This window comes from Globicephala melas, chromosome 14 (genome assembly GCF_963455315.2).
Source record: "Globicephala melas chromosome 14, mGloMel1.2, whole genome shotgun sequence".
NCBI classification, from domain to species: domain Eukaryota; kingdom Metazoa; phylum Chordata; class Mammalia; order Artiodactyla; family Delphinidae; genus Globicephala; species Globicephala melas.
Genome location: NC_083327.1, coordinates 33,572,946 through 33,597,880, shown reverse-complemented (window position 1 = coordinate 33,597,880; position 24,935 = coordinate 33,572,946). Strand labels below are relative to the sequence as shown.

The following is a 24,935-nucleotide window of genomic DNA, read 5'->3' as shown; positions in this document are numbered from 1 at the left end:
AAAAGTCTGGAGCTGCCGAAGAGGTAAGAGACTTTTTCTTGCCTCTTTGTTTCCTGGTACGGGAGGAGAAGGGATTAAGAGCGCCGCTTTAACGAGCTCCAGAGACAGGCGCGAGCCGCGGCTAAAAGCACGGGCCCCAGAGACGGGCGTGAGACGCTAAGGCTGCTGCTGCCGCCACCAAGAAGCCTGTGTGCAAACACAGGTCACTCTCCACACCCCCCTTCCGGGAGCTTGTGCAGCCCGCCACTACCAGGGACAACTTCCCCGGGAGAACACACGGCGCGCCTCAGGCTGGTGCAATGTCATGCAGGCCTCTGCCGCCACAGGCTCACCCCGCATCCGTACCCCTCCCTCCCCCCGGCCTGAGTGAGCCAGAGCCCCCGACTCAGCTGCTCCTTTAACCCCATCCTGTCTGAGGGAAGAACAGACGCCCTCAGGCGACCTACACGCAGAGGCGGGTCCAAATCCAAAGCTGAACCTCAGGAGCTGTGGAAACAATGAAGAGAAAGGGAAATCTCTCCCAGCAGCCTCAGGAGCAGCGGATTAAAGCTTCACAATCAACTTGATGTACCCTGCACCTGTGGAATACCTGAATAGGCAACGAATCATCCCAAATTGAGGAGGTGGACTTTGGGAGCAACGATATATATATTTTTTACCCTTTTTCTCTTTTTGTGAATGTGTATGTGTATGCTTCTGTGTGTGATTTTGTCTGTATAGCTTTGCTTTTACCATTTGTCCTAGGGGTCTGTCTGTCCATTTTTTTTTAATTACTTAAACTTTTTTTTCTTAATTTTTTTTTTTTTGATTTTTTTTTTTTTTTTTTTGCGGTACGCGGGCCTCTCCCTCTGTGGCCTCTCCCGTTGCGGAGCACAGGCTCCGGATGCGCAGGCTCAGCGGCCATGGCCCACGGGCCCAGCCGCTCCGCGGCATGTGGGATCTTCCCGGACCGGGGCACGAACCCGTGACCCCTGCATCGGCAGGCGGGCTCTCAACCACTGCGCCACCAGCGAAGCCCCTTAATTATTTTTTATTTTAATAACTTTATTTTATTTTATTTAACTTTTATTTTATTTTATTTTATCTTCTTCTTTCTTTCTTTCTTTTCTCTCTCCCTTTTACTCTGAGCTGTGTGGAGGACAGGATCTTGGTGCTCCAGCCAGGCATCAGGGCTGTGCCACTGAGGTGGGAGAGCCAAGTTCAGGACACTGGTCCACAAGAGACTTCCCAGCTCCACGTAATATCAAACGCTGAAAATCTCCCAGATATCTCCATCTCAACGCCAAGACCCAGCTCCACTCAACGACCAGCAAGCTACAGTGCAGGACACCCTATGCCAAACAACTAGCAAGACAGGAAAACCCCAAACATTAGCAGAGAGGCTGCCTAAAATCATAATAAGGCCACAGACACCCCAAAACACACCACCAGATGTGGACCTGCCCACCAGAAAGACAAGATCCAGCCTTATCCACCAGAACACAGGCATTAGTTCCCTCCAACACGAAGCCTACACAACCCACTGAACCAACCTTGCCCACTGGAGACAGACACCAAAAACAATGGAAACTACGAACCTGCAGTCTGTGAAAAGGAGACACCAAACACAGTAAGTTAAGCAAAATGAGAAGACAGAGAAACAACAGCAGATGAAGGAGCAAGGCAAAAACCCACCAGACCTAACAAATGAAGAGGAAATAGGCAGTCTACCTGAAAAAGAATTCAGAATAATGATAGTAAAGATGATCCAAAATCTTGGAAATAGTATGGAAGAAATACAAGAAACATTTAGCAAGGATCTAGAAGAACTAAAGAGCAAACAACAGAGATGAACAACACCATAAATGAAATTAAAAATTCTCTACAAGGGATCAATACAAGAATAACTGAGACAGAAGAACGGATAAGAGACCTGGAAGATAAAATAGTGGAAATAACAACTGCAGAGCAGAATAAAGAAAAAAGAATGAAAAGAATTGAGGACAGTCTCAGAGACCTCTGGGACAACATTAAACACACCAACATTCGAATAATAGGGGTCCCAGAAGAAGAAGAGAAAAAGAAAGGGACTGAGAAAATATTTGAAGAGATTTTGGGTGAAAACTTCCCTAATATGGGAAAGAAATAGTTAATCAACTCCAGGAAGCACAGAGTCCCATACAGGATAAATCCAAGGAGAAGCATGCCAAGACACGTATTAATCAAACTATCAAAAATTAAATACAAAGAAAAAATATTAAGAGCAGCAAGGGAAAAACAACAAGTAACACATAAGGGAATCCCCATAAGGTTAAGAGCTGATCTTTCAGCAGAAACTCTGCAAGCCAGAAGGGAGTGGCAGGACATATTTAAAGTGATGAAAGAGAAAAACCTACAACCAAGATTGCTCTGCCCAGCAAGAATCTCATTCAGATTTGATGGAGAAATTAAAAGCTTTATAGACAAGCAAAAGCTAAGAGAATTCAGCACCACCAAACCAGCTTTACAACAAATGCTAAAGGAACTTCTCTAGGCAGGAAACACAAGAGAAGGAAAAGACCTACAATAATAAACCCAAAACAATTAAGAAAATGGGAATAGGAATATACATATCGATAATTACCTAAAGTGTAAATGGATTAAGTGCTCCAACCAAAAGACATAGACTGGCTGAATGGATACAAAAACAAGACCTGTATATATGCTGTCTACAAGAGACCCACTTCAGACCTAGGGACACTTACAGACTGAAAGTGAGGGCATGGAAAAAAGATATTCCATGCAAATTGAAATGAAAAGAAAGCTGGAGTAGCAAAGACAAGTAGACTTTAAAACAAAGACTATTACAAGAGACAAAGAGGGACACTACATAATGATCAAGGGATCGATCCAAGAAGAAGATATAACAATTGTAAATATATATGCACCCAACATCGGAACACCTGAATACATAAGGCAAATTCTAACAGCCATAAAAGGGGAAATCAACAGTAACACAATCATAGTAGGGCACTTTAACACCCCACTTTCACCAATGGACAAATCATCCAAAATGAAAATAAATAAGGGAAAACAAGCTTTAAATGATACATTAAACAAGATGGACTTCATTGATATTTATAGGACATTCCATCCAAAAACAACAGAATACAAATTCTTCTCAAGTGCTCATGGAACACTCTCCAGGGTAGATCATATCTTAGGTCACAAATCAATCCTTCGTAAATTTAAGAAATTGAAATCACATCAAGTATCTTTTCTGACCACAACGCTATGAGCCTAGATATCAACTACAGGAAAAAATCTGTAAGAAATACAAACACATGGAGGCTAAACAACATACCACTTAATAACCAAGAGATCACTGAAGAAATCAAAAAGGAAATCAAAAAATACCTAGAAACAAATGACAACGAAAAAACAACCCAAAACCTATGGGATGCAGCAAAAGCAGTTCTAAGAGGGAAGTTTATAGCTGTACAAGCCTACCTTAAGAGACAAGAAACATCTCAAAGAACCAACCTAACCTTACACCTAAAGCAATTAGAGGAAGAAGAACAAAAAGTCCCCAAAGTTAGCAGAAGGAAAGAAATAATAAAGATCAGATCAGAAATAAATGAAAAAGAAATGAAGGAAACCTTAGCAAAGATCAGTAAAACTAAAAGCTGGTTCTTTGAGAAGATAAACAAAATTGGTAAATCATTAGCCAGACTTATCAAGAAAAAAAGGGAGAAGACTCAAATCAAGAGAATTATAAATGAAAACGGAGAAGTAACAACTGACACTACAGAAGTACAAAGGATCATGAGAGATTATTACAAGCAACTCTATGCCAATAAAATGGACAATCTGGAAGAAATGGACAAATTCTTAGAAATGCACAACATTCCGAGACTGAACCAGGAAGAAATAGAAAATATGAACAGACCAATCACAAGCACTGAAATTGAAACTATGATTAAAAATCTTCCAACAAACAAAAGCCCAGGACCAAATGGCTTCACAGGCGAATTCTGTCAAACATTTAGAGAAGAGCTAACACCTATCCTTCTCAAACTCTTCCAAAATACAGCAGAGGGAGGAACACTCCCAAACTCATTCTACGAGGCCACCATCACCCTGATACCAAAACCAGACAAGGATGTCACAAAGAAAGAAAACTAGAGGCCAATATCACTGATGAACATAGATGCAAAAATCCTCAACAAAATACTAGCAAACAGAATCCAGCAGCACATTAAAAGGATCATACACTATGATGAAGTAGGGTTTATCCCTGGAATGCAAGGATTCTTCAATATATGCAAATCAATCAACGTGATACACCATATTAACAAATTGAAGGAGAAAAACCATATGATCATCTCAATAGATGCAGAGAAAGCTTTTGACAAAATTCAACACCAATTTATGATAAAATCCTTCCAGAAAGTAGGCATAGAGGGAACTTTCCTCAACATAATAAAGGCCATATATGACAAACCCACAGCCAACATGGTCCTCAATGGTGAAAAACTGAAAGCATTTCCACTAAGATCAGGAACAAGACAAGGTTGCCCACTCACACCACTCTTATTCAACATAGTTTTGGAAGTTTTAGCTGCAGCAATCAGAGAAGAAAAAGAAATAAAAAGAATCCAAATCAGAAAAGAAGTAGTAAAGCTGTCACTGTTTGCAGATGACAGGATAATACACATAGAGATTCCTAAAGATGCTACCAGAAAACTACTAGAGCTGATCAATGAATTTGGGAAAGTAGCAGGATACAAAATTAATGCACAGAAATCTCCTGCATTCCTATACACTAATGATGAAAAATCTGAAAGTGAAATTAAGAAAACACTCCCATTTACAATTGCAAGAAAAAGAATAAAATACCTAGGAATAAACCTACCTAGGGAGACCAAAGACCTGTATGCAGAAAATTATAAGACACTGATGAAAGAAATTAAAGATGATACAAATAGATGGAGAGATATACCATGTTCTTGGATTAGAAAAATCAACATTGTGAAAATGACTCTACTACCCCAAGCAATCTACAGATTTAATGCAATCCCTATCAAACTACCACTGGCATTTTTCACAGAACTAGAACAAAAATTTCACATTTGTATGGAAACACAAGAGACCCCGAATAGCCAAAGGAATCTTGAGAAAGAAAAACGAAGCTGGAGGAATCAGGCTCCCTGACTTCAGACTATACTACAAAGCTACAGTAATAAAGACAGTATAGTACTGGCACAAAAAGAGAAACACAGATCAATGGAACAGGATAGAAACCCAGAGTAAAACCCACATACCTATGGTTACCTTATATTTGATAAAGGAGGCAAGAATATACAATGGAGAAAAGACAGCCTCTTCAATAAGTTGTGCTGTGAAAACTGGACAGCGACATGTAAAAGAATGAAGTTAGAACACTCCCTAACACCATACACAAAAATAAACTCAAAATGGATTAAAGACCTAAATGTAAGGCCACACACCACCAAACTCTTAGAGGAAAACATAGGCAGAACACTCTATGACATAAGTCACAGCAAGATCCTGTTTGATCCACCTCCTAGAGAAATGGAAATAAAAACAATAATAAACAAATGAGACCTAATGAAACTTAAAAGCTTTTGCACAGCAAAGGAAACCATAAACAAGACGAAAAGACTACCCTCAGAATGCGAGAAAATATTTGCAAATGAAGCAACTGGCAAAGGATTAATCTCCAAATCATACAAGGAACTCATGCAGGTCAATGTCAAAAAAACAAACAACCCAATCCAAAAATGGGCAGAAGACCTAAATAGACATTTCTCCAAAGAATATATTCAGATTGGCAACAAACACATGAAAGAATGCTCAACATCATTAATCATTAGAGAAATGCAAATCAAAACTACAATGAGATATCATCTCATACTGGTCAGAATGGCCATCATCAAAAAATCTAGAAACAATAAATGCTGGAGAGGATCTGGAGAAAAGGGAACCCTCTTGCACTGTTGGTGGGAATGTAAATTGATATAGCCACTATGGAGAACAGTATGGAGGTTCCTTAAAAAACTACAAATAGAACTACCATATGACCCAGCAATCCCACTACTGGCCATATACCCTGAGAAAACCATTATTTAAAAAAAGTCATGTACCAAAATGTTCATTTAGCTCTATTTACAATAGCCCGGAGATGGAAGCAACCTAAGTGTCCATCGACAGATGAATGGATAAAGAAGATGTGGCACATATATACAATGAAATATTACTCAGCCATAAAAAGGAACGAAACTGAGTTATTTGTAGTGAGGTGGATGGACCTAGAGACTGTCATACAGAGTGAAGTAAGTCATATAGAGAAAAACAAATGCTGTATGCTAACACATATATATGGAATCTAAAAAAAAAAAAAAAAGGTCAGAAGAACCTAGGGGCAATACTGGAATAAAGGTGCAGAACTACTAGAGTATGGACTTGAGGATACAGGGAGGGGGAAGGGTAAGCTGGGACAAAGTGAGAGAGTAGCATGGACATATATATACTACCAAATGTAAAATAGATAGCTAGTGGGAAGCAGCCCCATAGCACAGGGAGATCAGCTCAGTGCTTTGTGACCACCTAGAGGGGTGAGATAGGGAGGGTGGGAGGGAGGGAGTTGCAAGAGGGAAGAGATATGGGGCCATATGTATATGTATAACTGATTCACTTTGTTATGAAGTGGAAACTGACACACCATTATAGAGCAATTATACTCTAATAAAGATGTTAAAAAAATTAATTGTGGTGTGTGAGGGAAGTCTACATACATAGGACAATTATGGAAGGTCTCTCTGAAGTGTGACAAGTAATAGGTGAGTAGCATCAATCATGCTTGAAATGGAGAAAGAACATTGGTATTATAAAGAAACTGAGGAGTTACAGATTTGAGAGTCAAGGAGACTTGTATATGATGAGCTTGGAAAGAGTATGATGAAAGTGTCTCAGTGGCCTCCATAGCTTTCATTTCTGTATTTTTCCAAAGATATCTTCATTTTCCATTTTCAAATTCACCCCTCTTCAAACTCCCCATGAAGGTTGAAAAGGTTTACCCCACCTCGACCTCTGAGGTAGGCCAAGAGTATCTTCAACCAAACATTAAACTGAATTATGTTGTTCACAGTGATTGGGTCAGGAAGTTTATGACCTAGTTCTGGCCAATGAGAGAGAAAACATCACACAGTATCATGGGAAAAGAGAAAGAGACTCCCTTTTCCTTGCATGATATTTACTGTTTGTGGCAAATAATATAGTATCAGATGGAGAGGGAGTGGGAGGAAACCTATTTTGAAGAACCATACTACCTTTGAGGAAAAAAAATATTTTTAAAATAAATATAATATAGCTTGATATATTTTAAAGCTCCCAATTAACACTGATTAACTTTAAATCTTCTTATTTATACTGACCATATGAGAATTAATAAGTAGCATAATAGAATAATCATTCTGGTAAATATTCATATAGTTAGTCAATTGCTTAGTCTGTCTTTAATACTGAGTCTGATATTTTTCTGAGGATGATGTAATTTTTAACCTGGAATCATGTTTAAAATTTTCATAAAATATTTTCGTCCTAATATTTTTTCTTTTAAATTGTCTTGTCATTTAAAATTGTGTATATAATGTATTTCCAATACACAAAAAGCAGAGAAAATAATATGACACAAATGGAGGGCTGATTATAGGTCATATGCTGATTTTCAGCTGTGCTGAGGGTTGGTGCCCCTAACTCCAGCATCGTTCAAGGTCTAATGGTATTTTGGATATTAATCCCTTATAAGATAGATGGTTTGCAAATATTTCCTCCCATTTTTTAGACTGCCTTTTCATTATGTTTGTTTCCTTTGCTGTGCAGAAGGTTTTAGTTTGATGTAGTCTCACTTGTTATTTTTGCTTTGTTGACTGTGCTTTCAGTGTCATATCCAAAAACGTCACTGACAAGACCAATGTCATTTTTTTTTTCTTCCTTTCTTGGAAGGGAGTTTTACAGTTTCAGGTCCTGTGTTGAAGTTTTTAACTCACTTTGCATTTATTTTTGTGTGTTGTGTAACAGTTCAATTTCATTCTTCTGCATGTAGCTATCCAGTTTTCCCAACACGATTTATTGAAGAGATTTCCCTTTTCCGTTTGTATATTCTTGGCTTCTTTGTTATAAATTAATTGACTATACACATGTGGGTTTATTTCTGGGTTCTGCATTTTGCTCCGTTGGTCTATGAATCTATTTTTATGCCAGTGCCATATAGTTTTGATTGTTATACCTTTGCAGTATAGTTTGAAATCAAGAAGTGTGATGCCTCCAGCTTTGTTCTTCCTCAAGAAAGGCTGTTCAACGTCTTTTGTGATTTTTTTTCTGTTTCTGTGAAAAATACCATCAGAATTTTGAAAGGGATTCCATTGACTCTGTAGATCACTTTGGTAGTATGGGCATTTTAACAATATTAATTCTTCCTATGAGCTCAGAATATCTTTTGATTTATTTCTTTTTATTTCAATTATTTTTAAAATAATAATTTCAATTATTTTTTAAAAGTGTCTTACAGTTTTCAGGGTACAGATCTTTCACCTCCTTAGTTAAATTTATTCCTAAGTATTTATTTTATCTTATTTTATTTTTGATGCTATTGTAAATGGGATTGTTTTCTTAATATCTTTTTCAGACAGTTGTTGTTAGTGTATATAAATGCAACTAATTTTTGTATGTTAATTTTGTATCCTATAACTTTAATAAATTTGTTTATTAGTTCTAATACCTTTTGGTGGAGTCTTTAGGGTTTTCTCTACATAAGATTATGTCTTCTGAAATCAGAGACAATTTATATTCTTCCTTTACAATCTGGATGTCTTTCATTTATTTTTCATGCCTAATTGCTCTGTCTAGGACTCTAAGTACTATGTTGAATAGAAGTGGTGAGACTGGGTGCCCTTGTCTTGTTCCTAATCTTAGAGATAAAGCTTTCAGATTTTCATGTTTCAGTATGATATTAGTTGTGGGCTTGACATATATGGCCTTTATTATGAGTAGGTATACTCCTTCTATACCTCATTTGTTGAGAGTTTCTATCATGAAAAGATGTTGAATTTTGTCAAATATTTTTCTGTATCGAGATGATCATATAATTTTTATCCTTCATTCTGTTAATGTGGTATATCTGTTATGTGGTATATCACTTATATTGATTTGCATATGTTAAACCATCTTTGCACCCCAGGGATTAATCCCACTAGATTATTCTGTATGATCTTTTAAATGTACTATTGAATTTGGTTTGCTATATTTTGTTGAGAATTTTTCTAGGTATTTTTTTATTTCCTCTTTGATTTCTTCAGTGATCACTTCATTATTAAGTACTGTATTGTTTAGCCTCCATGTGTTTGTGTTTTTTACAGAACTTTTCCTGTAATTGATATCTAGTCTCATGGCGTTGTGGTCAGAAAAGATACTTGATACAATTTCAATTTTCTTAAATTTACCAAGGCTTGATTTGTGACCCAAGATATGATCTATCCTGGAGAATGTTCCATGAGCACTTGAGAAAAATGTGTATTCTGTTGTTTTTGGATGGAATGTCCTATAAATATCAATGAAGTCCATCTTGTTTAATGTATCATTTAAAGCTTGTGTTTCCTTATTTATTTTCATTTTGGATGATCTGTCCATTGGTGAAAGTGGGGTGTTAAAGTCCCTTACTATGAATGTGTTACTGTCGATTTCCCCTTTTATGGCTGTTAGTATTTGCCTTATGTATTGAGGTGCTCCTATGTTGGGTGCATAAATATTTACAATTTTTATATCTTCTTCTTGGATCGATCCCTTGATCATTATGTAGTGTCCTTCTTTGTCTCTTCTAATAGTCATTATTTTAAAGTCTATTTTGTCTGATATGAGAATTGCTACTCCAGCTTTCTTTTGGTTTCCATTTGCATGAAATACCTTTTTCCATCCCCTTACTTTCAGTCTGTATGTGTGTCTAGGTCTGAAGTGGGTCTCTTGTAGACAGCAAATATATGCGTCTTGTTTTTGTATCCATTCAGCCAATCTGTGTCTTTTGGTGGGAGCATTTAGTCCATTTACATTTAAGGTAATTATCGATATGTATGTTCCCATTCCCATTTTCTTAATTGTTTTGGGTTCGTTATTGTAGGTCTTTTCCTTCTTTTTTGTTTCTTGCCTAGAGAAGTTCCTTTAGCAGTTGTCGTAGAGCTGGTTTGGTGGTGCTGAACTCTCTCAGCTTTTGCTTGTCTGTAAAGGTTTTAATTTCTCCATCAAATCTGAATGAGATCCTTGCTGGGTAGAGTAATCTTGGTTGCAGGTTTTTCTCCTTCAACACTTTCAATATGTCCTGCCACTCCCTTCTGGCTTGCAGAGTTTCTGCTAAAAGATCAGCTATTAACCTTATGGGGATTCCCTTGTATGTTATTTGTTGTTTTTCCCTTGCTGCTTTTAATATGCTTTCTTTGTATTTAATTTTTGACAGTTTGATTAATATGTGTCTTGGCGTATTTCTCCTTGGATTTATCCTGTATGGGACTCTCTGTGCTTCCTGGACTTGATTAACTGTTTCCTTTCCCATATTAGGGAAGTTTTCACCTATAATCTCTTCAAATATTTTCTCAGTCCCTTTCTTTTTCTCTTCTTCTTCTGGGACCCCTATAATTCAAATGTTGGTGCGTTTAGTGTTGTCCCATAGGAATTTTTGAAAATCAGTCCTTTAGATTATTTGCAATGACAATATAAAATAAACAGTTACAGAGGAAAGACTTCAATATTAAAGAAACAAGGTTCCCAACTCAAAACCATATAAAAATAGAAATTTATCTCACATGTGCATATATCTATGTATATATGTGTGTGTGTATATATATATATGTGTGTGTGTGTGTGTGTTATTTGTTTTTTTCAATCTGAAAGAAATGTGTCCAGAGCACTTGATATTATCTACTGAAAATAATATCAGAAGAAGAAATAACAATTGTTTATAAACTAAAAAAACTAGCAGTTTTACTCAGCTTTCTATCTCTTTCAAACTTATAAATCTGGGGATCTGCTGGTACAAGTGAAGAGTACAGATAAAAACAAGAATGCCCTGTGTAAGAGAGGTTAATGAGTCACATAATTTTCTAGCAGTCTTGAGTAAAGGCATAGGAGTATGGAGCCTCGTTATGAATTTCATTTATCTATCATTTCTCCCAAGCCATGACCTTCCTTGCCTTCAGGGAAATTTGGAAAATTTGGAGAATGGCCTTTTGTGGAGAGAGACACACACAGTGCCCATTTGGAATAACAGTTTTGCCTCTCTTAAAGCCATTTGGCTTGATTTTAGAGAAAAAGAATCCTTAGTAGATTTTAATGAAAGTATCAATAAACGGCCCATCATCTTCTGATGATAAATTATCACAAATTTTCTGATGTAGAAAGGAATCTCAGCAAAGAAGAGTAGATACACTTTATGTCTACTCCACTCTGTGGAATCTCTTCTGGTGTTAATCATAGATTGAGCCAATAATAAAATGTTTAGTTACATAGTGCAATGAACTATTTCTTGATGTAAAAGTCTGATTTAGAATACACTGTTCGTGTATTAATTTATGCAAAGTCAGGACTAGTACAATAATTTTTGATGAGCCTAGGAAGCTTTCACTATAATATCACCCCTCTACCTCTACCCAAAACCCTGCACTTTAGGAATTTCATTGACTTTTTGTCAGTTAACTTGGAAATAAAGAATTTTTACTGCCAATGTCTAAATTTTTAGGCAGTGAACAAGTCAACAAAATATATATTTCTCCAAAATTGTGACATTACCTATGAGACTATCAGAAAATTTTCTTACATGAACCCTCCTCACACATAACTGGTATCCAAAGAATTCTTCTTGAACAAATAAAGTAATTAGAAATATGTATCACTGTATCTTTACAAAATATTTTATGGAGGATGTGAGTAATAAGGAAGGATTTCTAAAACGAGGCAGCAGGAGAAAGAATATTTCAGTCAATGTAGCAGGAAATGAAGATATCTGCAAAGTTTAGTTTAATATGATCATAAATGAGTTATTTTATACTGCTTTATATATTGTTTCTCAATATAAAAGTGCTCCTTAACAGCAGAGGGATATCTGTGCCTGGAGTTTGTCGCCCAGCCCCCAGCCCAGCCCAGGGATAGGAAGTGTGGATGCACAGAGGTCACAGGAACCTCTTCCTGGGAAGGATGGGCCAAGACTAAGGGGGTGAGTGGGGATGGCAAAGTGCCCAGGCCTTGCCCCTATCGTGATGATGCATGCGGTCACTGTCCATCACCCTGATGGTCTCCAGGAAGTCCTCCAAGTACTAGCTGTCCTCTTGAGGGATGAGGGGCCTCGGCCCCAGCAGCAGGAACTTGTGGTTGTCTGCATTGAGCTGCCGCTTGTGGATGGCGAACTCTGGACTGAGGCCCTTTGCGGTACTGGGGCCCCAGGGCGGCCAACTGCTGGGTCTCCTGGGAGGAAAGCCGGGTGTACTGCGTCAGTGCAGAGGCCGTCAGCAGCTAGGGGTCCAGCGCTCTGAGCGCTCTCGTTGGTGGTCAGGGCACTTGGCGATGTCCATACACAGGAGGCCAGGCAGGGTGCCACCTGTGCGTGCACTTACCTAAGAAGGTGCCCGCTTCAGCCTCGTGGGATCCTCTAATGTTCACTTTTGTGGGAGAACCAGTCATTTTTGTGATGGGACAGAAGTGGTGGTAGGTATTGAGACACCTTCCAATATTGCTCTGCCCTGAAAGTCCATGGTGGACTCTACATAAAGTATGTGGAAGACTTGGCAGAACAGGAGCCAGGATCACCAGGCAGCTGGACTCCACAGGCCCCACTCGGCTCTCGGACACGAAGCCTTTCCTGAGGCCTCTGGAACTTTCCACAGACAGACTCGGGCTGAAGAAATGCCGGGGTCCTGGGCTCTTCAGTCCCACCAGGTGCAAGGCATCATACTGGAGGTGGGAGACAGAGACAGTGTCATGGATGGGACCTGAGATGGTGTTCTCCTTGTCCCTCCGGGCCAGCTGGACATTGTAGGTGGACAGGCTGGTCACAGCATCGTGCTTGGAGAGCTGGTGGGCTCTTTGCACCATCAGTGAAGTTCAGGATTTCCTTACTACTTGAGGCAGTCAGGAGTCCTTGTACATATTGTACGTTAACTGACCTCAGCGCTTCACTTCCTTCTCTGGGTACTGGCTCAGCAGTACGTGGGGCTTGGTGCGCTTGGCAGGGACAGCACCACTGTGTCCAGGTCTTTCTGTCACATTCAGCTAGGCTTTCTTTTCTCCACTTTTTCACCTTTTAGGAATACTCATTTAAATGGCAACACAATTCCAGGTTTCTTGATTTTCTTGCCCCCTCTTCCATGTCCCCGCAAGCAGCCGCAGGTCAAAATTGAGTGAGATTAGCATAAATTCTATTCATCAAGTTAATACATTAACCATGTCTCAATTCAGTGTTTTATCCTAGTCATAGAGAGGAGGATTTGGGGCTTTATTATAAGGAGTGCAGTTTTTACAGATCTTATATACAAAAGGCAGTTGATAGCAGTTTGTATGTTTGGTAGTTTATAAAGTTAAAAACTCCACAGTTCAGGAGTTCTGTACCATTTTGTCTTTAATATTATTTTAAGTATACAGATTTAATCTATTCATGGGCATAATAAAACTAACACACTGAGGCACACAAAAGATTTTTGGTAACAAATTTAAAAGACATTCTTAGATATCAATATTTACTATGATAGATTTTAAATTTTTTCCAGATGTTAAGGAATAATATGTAGAAAAGTTAAAAAAAAACTGATGAATTAATATGTTGCTACTAAACCCGAACTACCAAGTGTCTAAAATCCATTGACAGAAATAGTATTATGTTATACATTTTTATTTTACTTAACAGGATAATATGCATAATTTCCTCTTCCATTGAAGTCCCCCAACAATCAAGTCTAGAAAACTGAGAAAGGATGAGGCACTATTTAAATAAAATAACTCAGATAATTCAAAATTATATCAACATATTATAGTTCCTATTTAAGTTTTTTCCAACATTAATAGAAATACTTTTATCTCATGAAAAAAATTAATTATATTTCCAATTTTTTTCTCTGCTACGTAATTTAGATTCAAATTTTTAATGAAAATTATAAAACTTAAAGATTTTTTCATCTTTAAATAAGACATTACCCAATATTGACAATGAGGTTTAAAATAAAATGGTAAAAATTTTAAATTAAAACTATAATAAATGATTAGCAAGCAGTACATATTTAGTGTTTGAATAGTTCTGTCTAAGAGTTGTTCATTATTACACATTTGTGAGTCATTTCAAATCCTCCGGATTCCAAAACATTTTTGTGGTTTTATTGACATCATTCACCAGGAATTTATAATATAATTTACTGCTTTTATGTATTTCTGTAGTTTTTTCATTATACTCTGATTTTATAATATCAATGAAATTTTCCATCGTGTTATATATATCTATGTCTATGCAGTATTTTATTTAAATGAACAAAATAATTATAATTTTAATGTTGAAGAACTACTTCAATTACTTTAAATAATTTTATAGAAATATGTAATTTCAAAACATTTTTCCAAGTCTACATTTTTGCTTTAGTAACCTCACTATAATTTAAATAATAAATATGTACTTTGATACTATATACATTTATGTGATAAAACTTTTCCTGACAAAATTTTTTTACTCTTTGAATATGTTAATAAAAAGTAAAAATATATCTGAACAGATGCTTATAAAAATAATTCTTAAGGCAGTCTATGAATAAAATATAAATTCAGAGTAGTTTCAATCATACTGTTATACTTTACTTTCAAAATTGGAATGTGGTATATTCATTAATTTGTCTTAGTGATGTAGAGAAGAACATAAAAATACTTTTCAGAGCATGTTTACATATACCATATTGGAAATCAGGGATCATAAACAATATGGAAATTCTCATGGCATTCTGTTTTTGCATTTAAACTCTCCACATGTGTTATTACCTTACAAACAGTCCTATTTCATCTAAATGTTGCACCCTATTTGTTTACTAACCATTTTAAATTGGTTATGGTTAATTTCTTTATTTTCATTTTACCTACTAAAAAAGCAAATAAATACATACAAGAGTTCAAAGGTAATATATCATTTTGGAAACAGTTTCCAAAGAAACCTGTTCTAAGGATCAAACCACTGAATGCTCAACATTGAACATAATGCAGATGGCTAAGCATAATGCAGCTTTTCAAATTTGGAATTCTTCAGTAGTACATGTAAAAGGTGTGTGTATGAGGAAGGGACCAAAAGTAATGAAAAGGCAAAATTTGATACCTGTCCAGAGAATTCAAATTCCTGTAGTCAGTTATTATTACTTTAATTTATTCCTGCTATAAGCCTTGGGCCACATCTAGGACTATCAAGATCTCACATGCATGCTTAAGATTGGTTTAAAACCAATTTGCAATCCTGCTGGCATCTGTTAAAATGTTTCTGCATAGAAGCCCTAAGGTCGGGGGAGTCATACTGGAGTATGTGTAGGATAGAGCTGATTTTCAGCTGGTCTGGGAAAATTCTATCCTTATCTCTGGGGATACTGGAGGTTGGCTTTGACCAAGATAAGCTCTGTGGGATTTATCATGTGTAGTTTAAAGTCTAAAGATCTCTTAGACACTCCTAGGGCTTGGTTTACTGATGGTTTTTACCTGGTGTAGCCTATGAGATATGGCAATGTTTAACTACATTGCCAGACATGTGTAATCCCCCTTCCTTACTTCTGCCTTGAGTGCTCATGAGACCCAGATTCCTTGCACAGATCTTGATGCCTCAACTGATGTTGAAGCCTGGCCCATGTGCATTAAGGATTCTGGGGAGATTGTACCTGAATATATTTCAGACCTCCAAAACTTGCCTGTACTCTCTTTCTATTGCTGTGTCTTATTGATACTTTCACTTTAAATAAAGAGCATTATGTGAGTATGCTTTGGGAAGCCTCGTGAGTCCTTTGAAATATCCAAACTTGGGAAATCTGTGTAGTATTTAATTCAACTTTTCTTGCTCAGGACTAGGGTGAGGCAAGGCAAGAGCCTAGGACCCAAAATTTAAGGAGGCACTCACTTTCAAGAATCTGAGAATACCTCCTTTAATTCTGTACCTCATTTCTTATCCTCGTCCAAGACCTTCTATCTTTATAGTCTCAAGTATCTTTCCAATTAAATACTTAGGATAACTCAGATTTAGACTTCTAGCAACGTGTCTTTATTGTCTTTCCTGCCTTTGTGTTATTACCAAGGTAATCTTTATGAATTTTCAACCACTTCTTCATTTAAATCTATTGATATCATATCTATTGATCCTCTCAACACCACTGCCATTAAAACAATTTTAAACACTCTGTTGAAATAAATAATGCTAAAATTTTAGTGAGAAAAAAATTGTTTAGAACCTGCCTCAATGATTTTGTTAATTCTAGAATCTTTTATTTAATGGCTGAATCTAGGTACTATTCAGCCATTAAATAAAGGAAATCCTGCCATTTGCAACAACATAGATTAACAACATAGGGCATTGTGGTTTTTGTTTCTGATCCAGAAGTTTGATGCTAATGATGGCAATATCTTGCAAAGTCAAAGCCTTCGGAACACTTGGGCAAACTATTCAGTGTAGAATTCTACATATTAGAGAGTAGTTTAAAGCCTTGAACTACAAATAATCCTCTTCAAGGTAAGAGCATTAGCATTAGGTCTATAGCACTTGTTAAAATATGCACGTAATATTTAGTTGATGATTACTGCGTATTAAAATAGAAAATATAATAAACTGTAAGAGTTTATAAAAAATGTCACATACGCAGAGTATTACAGACACTTTCAAGTGAAATATTCTTTGTAACCTCTGTTGTTATCCTTCTTGAGTTAGTCTCTACAAGGATTTATAAACCTAAGAGATTCATTTTAATTGTGATGGCATTTTCCCACCATGAGCTAGTCCATTAAAATCACATTGAATGAGATTGCAGGTAAAGTGTTCAGCTGTTGGTTAATTCTCAAGCCAAGATAAAATCATTTAACTCCACGTGTCCTGCTATGATTTAAAGTAACTATCTCAAACACTAGTCAGTGAAATGTGAAACTGTTAAGTGCTTTCCTTGGAGGCTTGATATCTAGCATAGTAATATATTTTCAATTTAGAAGAACATTCAGAATAAAATTCTAGGAAAGTATTTCCATTTTTTATTTTTAGTAATCTATTTAATTAATTCTTAAAATAATTTAATATTACAGTTACTTCAACCTTTTTTCCCTTAGTAAGAAAGCAAGGATTTTTAAAATTATATCTTTATTTCCTAAATACTAATTTCCTATATAGCCCATCATTTGTCAATGACAAAGTATTTCACATTGATAGAGATTCATTTAAATATATCATGCTTGATACCAATATTCATGATATATAGAATGGTATTCTGATATCGGGATTAGATTATTCTTATCCATGAAGAGTTTTATATCCCCAAAGCACTCATAACACAGATATAAAGTCTAATTGCTAATTAATTGTATATTAATTTTATAAACATGTTGTTATACATTCAATCTTCATTTTTATTATAATGTTTACAGTGCACTGTTACATAAAACACAGAATAAGTATGGAACAATGACATGGGTTTTGGAAGCACTAGCTAATTTTCAAACTTCAATGTATATTTTCTTGGTAAACTTTGTCAAAAATTTTTCCTCCTTGAGCATCAGTTTCTTCATCTAAAATGGGAATACTCCTACCATACAGGAATATTTTAAGATTAGGCTTCCTATTTTGCAAACCATAAGATATTACAGCAACATAAGTGAAACTCATGGAATAAATTACATATAAAAGTAAACAAAAGGAAAAATTATCCTAATAGACAAAATTTATTGAATCCAGTTATATGTGGCTGATGAGCTACATTAATGTTTCAATCTTGATTCATAAACTAAATAAAATGTATATATGAATTTCCACCATGATTTTAGAGATCTGGAAGAAATGTTGCTAGCACTCTTTCATAAAAAAAGAATAGAACAAACAATTTCATCAACAGATGAATATATAGAGAGATCTAGATACTATTCAGTCATTAAATAAAGGAAATCCTGCCATTTGCAACAACATAGATGAACCTTGAGGATATTATGCTGAATGGAATAAGTCAGAGAAAGACAAACACTGCATAATCTCACTTATATATGGAATCTGAAAAAACAAATTCATAAAACCAGAGATCAAGATGGTGGCTGCCAGAGGTATGGCTTAGGGTAGGATAATGTATGAAAGTGGTCAAAAGGTACAATGTGCAGGTATAAGATAAATAAGTTTGGGGGATGTAGTGTACAACATGATGACTGTAGGTAACAATACTGTACTGTATCTTTGAAAATTGCTAAGAGACTAGACTTTAAAAGTTCTCATCACAGGAATGAACAATTTTAAGTATGTGAAGTGATTGATCGTAACTAAACTTATTGTGGTAATCATTTCACTACATACGCATATATCAAACCATCTTGTTGTACACCTTAAACTTATACAATGTTATAAGTCGACTGTACTTCAGTAAAATAGGATAAAGAAAATTCCAAATACTGATGAAAGAAAAAAAAATTCCTAGTTAAATGGAGAAAAAAAACCCCTTATTTATGGATTTAAAGATTCAATATCACTAATATACTAGTCTTCCCCATTTGATGTATAGAGCCAATGGAATTCCAGTCAAATTCCCACTATATTTTTGGACCTTGAATAGCCTTAACAACTTTTCAAAAAGAAAAATAGGGCTTCCCTGGTGGCCCAGTGGTTAAGAATCCACCTGCCAACGCTGGGGACACGGGTTTGAGCCCTGGTCCGGGAAGATCCCACATGCCACAGAGCAACTAAGCCCACGTGCCACAACTACTGAGCTTGCACTCTAAAGCCTGTGAGCCACAACTACTGAGCCTGCCTGCTGTGACTACCGAAGCCCATGTGCCTAGAGCCCGTGCTCTGCAACAAGAGAAGCCACTGCAATGAGAAGCCCACACACCGCAACAAAGAATAGGCCCTGCTCGCCACAACTAGAGAAAGCCCGTGCACACCAACAAAGACCGAATGCAGCCAAAAATGAATAAGTAAATTTATAAAAAGAAAAAGAAAAAGGAAAGAAAAATAAATATGAAAGACTCAGAGTACCCACTTTCAAATCTTATTATAAAGTTATGGTAATAAAGACTATACACAGGAAGAACTAAGGGATTTTTTTTTCTTTCTTTTTTTTCACAGTGAGAAGCTGGTCGGGATCCTGAAGGTAAAACTCATGGAATTTTGGTGGCCTGCCTAACACTGGGATCCCGAGAGGTCATAACTTTCAAGATACTCCACACTGAGCTGCCAGCAGTTCTTCAATTACAGTTTAAGTCTGCCTACTTGTACTGGTGCCAGCAGTGGCTTCTGCTCCAAGTAAGTTGTGATTTTCTGTGATCCTCCATATCTGAGTCTATTCAGGTTTGTGGGCAGCAACTTGCCCTTTGACCTCAATTCTCTGAGTTGTTTTTCAGCTTGTTTAGCATTTTTTATCATGAGGATGGAAGTGCTAACATCCACACTATTTAAATGTCAGAGCAGAAATATAGGCATTTATTTTTTAGAAACAAAATAGTCAAAGAGACTTAAAATTTTCAAATGTTATTCTATGGAAAATATTTTTCAGTGTATCACAAAAGCTAATAATTGAATGAACGCTTCTAACTGATTTGGTGTTATATGTATTAATCACATGTATACCTAAGAAAGCTACACAATGTGGAAAGTGCTGCTTTAGTTTGTTGACTATCTAGAAAATTGAATCTAATTTGCGGATTCATTAAAAAAAATTTTTAAATTATCTATTCTATGCAAGTTCAAAGGGACTGTTGCCATTGCACCAGATTTTTCTTATACATATATACGTAATCCCGAATTTTAGAATCATCTTCAAATGCTTTACATTTTATCTCTGCCCAGACATCTTTTATTTACCCTCAAGGGATTTTATTTTAGTTTTTAATGTGCAAAGATGGTGTTAAAATGAAATTCTTAGTTAGGAATGAAGTAGAATGTTCCATTCTTCATTGGTAACATATTTCCACCTACCCCAATTTAAAGAAAATCATAATCACATCAGGAGAATAGAAAACAGTTCTGAGATCTTCACAGATACTGAGGGGATTGGCAGTTTTCTGCTAAAGCAGGGCCACCCATACTATTCTGGATATCAGAACTATCAATAGCCATAGCAAGACTGATTGTAGTCTTTGAGCCATAGAATATATTTGGAGAGCTGGCCATTATGAGCTTTAGAGAAAAAGCCATATAGTCAATAATGGTTACATTTAAAATTTTACACACACACACACACACACACACACACACACACACACATATTGGTTTAGGAAAATTGAAACAGAGTATTTTGCCTTCTTAAAATAATATTTCTATTATCAGCTTCTCTTATTAGTATTGATAGAATCTCTTATTAGTATCTATACCAATAATAATTATGTAATTGTCACATAGAACTTGTTTTACCTACTGTAGCTTCTTGATATTCCAAATTAGACTATGTAATGCCAAACCTTTCTAAAATTCAGAAATGATCAAACCCACTCCCAAGATGCCAAACTAAAATCCAAAATTCTTGGCCGGTCATTCAAGTCTTAATAATCAGATTTCTGGTAACCTTAAGTTTTATTATATAGTGAAACTACAATTCACATACACCATGTACACCCATTCTGAAATATAGGTTCTTCCTTACACCTAACTCAAATTTATTAGACTTTTTTTGTAATAATAAAATTGTGCTGTTTTCTTTATACAGATCTTAAACAATGTTCTTTACTGTTATTTCTAGGTATTTTATAATTGGTGTTGCTGTTGAAATGGGGAATCATTTTCCATTAAATTTTCTGTTTAATGCATAAAGATATTTGCATATATTTATCTAATCTCTGGACACTTTAATAACATTATTTTGGAAGGTTAGGTTGATTTCCTTTTGTTTCATAGGTCAAAAATTATATCTCTATCCCTCTGTAGATAGAGTTTCAGTTTCAAGTCAAGGAAATTTAATCTAATTCAATCTAATAAAAAATTTCAAGAAAAGGAGTTCAACTCTCTCAGTTTTCTAGGTAGACTATGCTCCCTATAGCAATTATATCTATTGAAGAATTTTTTAGAGAGACATTTTCACTTGATGGTTTTCTAAGCCTATTAGTCCAAAATGACATGTATAGAGTAAATAATTTATTTAGAAATCATCTCAGGGGCACAGTGAGGGACTAGGGGAGCGATATAGTCATTCAAGGTTATGATAGTAATTAAGTTACCACATTGGAAAAATAGGGTTTTATCCCACTAGTGACCCTTGGAGAGACTTATAAAATTCACCTCAGAATTATCCCACCTAAAGTCAAAAAAGTTGTGGTATTTACCCATCACCTCCTTCCTTCATTATTTGAGGGCTTCTCCTGGGATTGTCAGCTCTCAGGCGCTTATAGACCATAAATTTTCACTGTCAGATATGCTTTTAGTTGGAGACATACCAGTACTTGGAATAGGAAACCATCAGTAATTATGTTTTGCTACATTTCACTTCTTGCAAAATTCAGATCCACTCTCTTTACTTACTGATTCACTGATACTTGTAGCCAGTTGCAGTTTAAAAAAGAGGATAATTGAAGAAACCGTTGAGAAGTTTCCTGTATGCAGTTCATCCTGTGGCCATAGTTTATATATATCATCTCTCTTCTACCTCTCATTCTAGATTCCTATAACCTCAGTCAGTACTTCTGCTAATAAGTAGTTTGCCCAGTAAGATGACCCTGACTTCTTTCTCCAAGGTAACTGTGCTGTTGCCAGTTCCTGGTGCTTATAATTTTCTCTTTGTGGTTATCTCCATAAATGGAAGCATGCACAAGCACACCAGTAAATCTCCAGAAATGCAGCCATATTCTTCCTTCTCCTGATTTAATAGCAACAGCTCTATTTCATCATGAAAATCAGAGTCAATTACCTCTATCAAAGTAGGAATAACTTGTCTGCCTTCAGATTTTTGGTGCAAACTGTCCAAAGTAACCAGGTTGAACCCTTACTGTATTCCCAAGTAGAAAAGCCTGTCTCCAACAAATCAAAGCCCCAAGCAATTAAAACCTAGGAATTAAGTCAAAAATAAAATTTTAACACAGTCTAAAATAGTGGGGATAAATTCCCCAATGTGTCACTGAGAGGGGCTGTTATAATTTCCATTCCTAGGTTCCAGACCAATAATGTTGAAAAAGTATATTTAGTTCACACCAATATATTGAACTAACTTAGCCATTAAATGGACCTAGAATTTTTCCTTCTTTGATATCTGGTCTTAGGGAACTACCTGTAAAGTGTGAGGGATAAATATCAATGCAACAGATTTAGATGACATGTGAGTCTAGGACACCTATTTATGTAATATATTTTGTCCTTTCTAATTGCCTGAGCTATACCTCAAACACTCTCTTTCCATTGTATGATGAATTGGTATTAAGTCTACTCAAACTTATTATTTGGTATTTCAGAAAATATGCATTTCATTGTGGGCATCTTCATGTCCTCTAGTCACCGAAAGACTCAAGGCTAATGTCAAGGGCTTATGAGTCTATGATAGATCCAAGAACTGAATTGAAGAATAATTCTCAGTTGCACAAATCATGACACTGCTTGAGAATCCCAGAAGTCTGTGCTATAAATATCCACATGGTACCCTGATTCTGTAGATGTTTTTCTAGCATCATGGCATCTACAAAACCATATGGTTTAAGTGACAGTACTACTTGGTACCATAATTTGAAATGGATACAGTTTCCTCTCTTGCTATTGACCTACTCAAAGCCCCAAAATTGATTCAGTTTTTGTCAGTATGGATGACATACATGATGTTCTGTACATTGACTACAGGATCTAACCTTCTTCATACTTTACTGTGGCAGAGAAGGAACATTAATATAGCTCTAAGGCTAGTAAATGTGTGCTGCTGTCTGTCCTAAAGGATTGTAAATGGCTTCTGATTCCCATTCTGGGTTGGGGTTGATAACAACACACCAATAGCCATTTGCCAAGGTTCAGGGTTGTGTGATATGTTTCAGTAAGATACATTCGTTAGAGTAGCTATGATTGTGGCTATCACATGGTTAAAGTTAGAATAGACCACTGTCATCTGCTTTGATCTATTTGCTTTTTCAGGGGACAAAGTATTGAATTAAGTGGGGATATGTCAGGGACTATCATCCTTGCATCCTTTAGGTTTGTGAAGTTTTCACTGTACTGTGCCATTTCACTGAGTGTTGCTGTTGGTACTCTATTTTGAGAGGGGTAAGAGGTATCGTGGGTTTCTACTGAGCCTTTTCTACAATAATGGCTCTGAAATCCATAAGTCAAGAAAACAAAATGAGATTCTGAGAGGACTTAACTATATTCATCTTGATCATGCATTCAGAGACCATAGAAATAGCCTAGGTCAACAGACCTACTGGAAAAATTATGAGATGGAGTTGGACTGGAATTTGAATTATCACTCTAAACAGGGGGTGAAGTGATGAGAAGGGCTCATGACTTTTGGATTTCCTGGTTATCAGTTCAGTGTCGGCTTAAAATCTGCATCCAATAGCCCTGTGAAGATCTGAGTATTCAATTTTCCTAGTATTTAGTTACTATAAGAAACAGCTGTCAGCTCCTTTGGAGAAAAATTATTTACCAGTATTGTATATGCTTCCTGTGGGATTATAGGGCCTTTCTTCAAGGTGACCAAGCCTCCCATTAAACCAATGAGCTCTAGGTCTCAGAAGTTGTTTACACCTGAAAACTGGCACAGCCAGAGATCTTTCTGGTATTATATGTCAGGAAATATTTGTATGGGGTCCACATCTGTCTTGCATCCTGAAGCATCATGTTTTCTTCAAATTACCACAGATCCCTGTAGGTCAGGTTGCTGTGGATTATATTCTGTCCTTTCTATCCATCACATTCATTGTACGTACCTCTTACAGTTAAGTGTTGCCAGTTAGTCTGAGCTATTCTGAAATGCTCTCATTCCCACTGATAACAGGGAGCTTAATTTCAGAGCAGCATAAGATACATCAACCCTGGTCCAGTGATTCTGAGGAAAAAGAGATAAAGACAAAGAGAGACACAGAGAGAGACCCAGAGAGAGAGAGAAGGAAGGGAGAGACTGAGATTTTAAGGAATTGTCCCACACATTTACAGAGACTTGGAAAGTTCAAAATCTGCATGGTGGGTTGGTGAGTTGTAGACCCAGGGAAGAGCTGCAGTTCGAGTCCAAAGGCAATCTTCCAGCAAAATTCCCTCTTTTTCCAGAAACGGCATCTTTTTCTATTAAGGCCTTTGACTGAGTGGACAAGACCATCTTGATTTGAGTGTTCATTTCATCTAAAAATTACCTTCACAGAAACGTCTAGAATAATGTTTGACCACATATCTGGGTGTCATAACATAGCCAAGTTAACACATGGAATGAGATGAACAATCACAGTTGATAAAAGCATGAATTCTGAAGCCGTATTTTTTCTGGGTTCATAATCCATTTAGTTTTTGCACTATATGACTATAGACAACCTACTTCATTTTCCTGTAATTCAAATGCTGTCATATAGCTGTCACACTGTGATCTCACTACAAAGAGAGGGAGAAGTGTTTGTTATTATTGACAGTTAATTAACGGCCTTAGGAATGAAGTGGTTTGGAAATATTTAAAAACACAAGGAAAACAAGCATGAGGAAAATTTTTTTAAAGGAAATCACAGAAAAGTTTTCACTATAATTCAAATATTTCTACAGATAATCTTTTATATGATTGTGAAGT

The 24,935-nt window shown here is 36.3% G+C and overlaps 1 pseudogene; it reads right to left on the bottom strand.

Moving 5' to 3' along the window:
- Positions 1 to 12,570: 12,570 nt before the first annotated feature.
- LOC115866890 (cerebral cavernous malformations 2 protein pseudogene) overlaps positions 12,571 to 24,935 on the bottom strand; it is a 29,430-nt pseudogene continuing 17,065 nt past the window's right edge.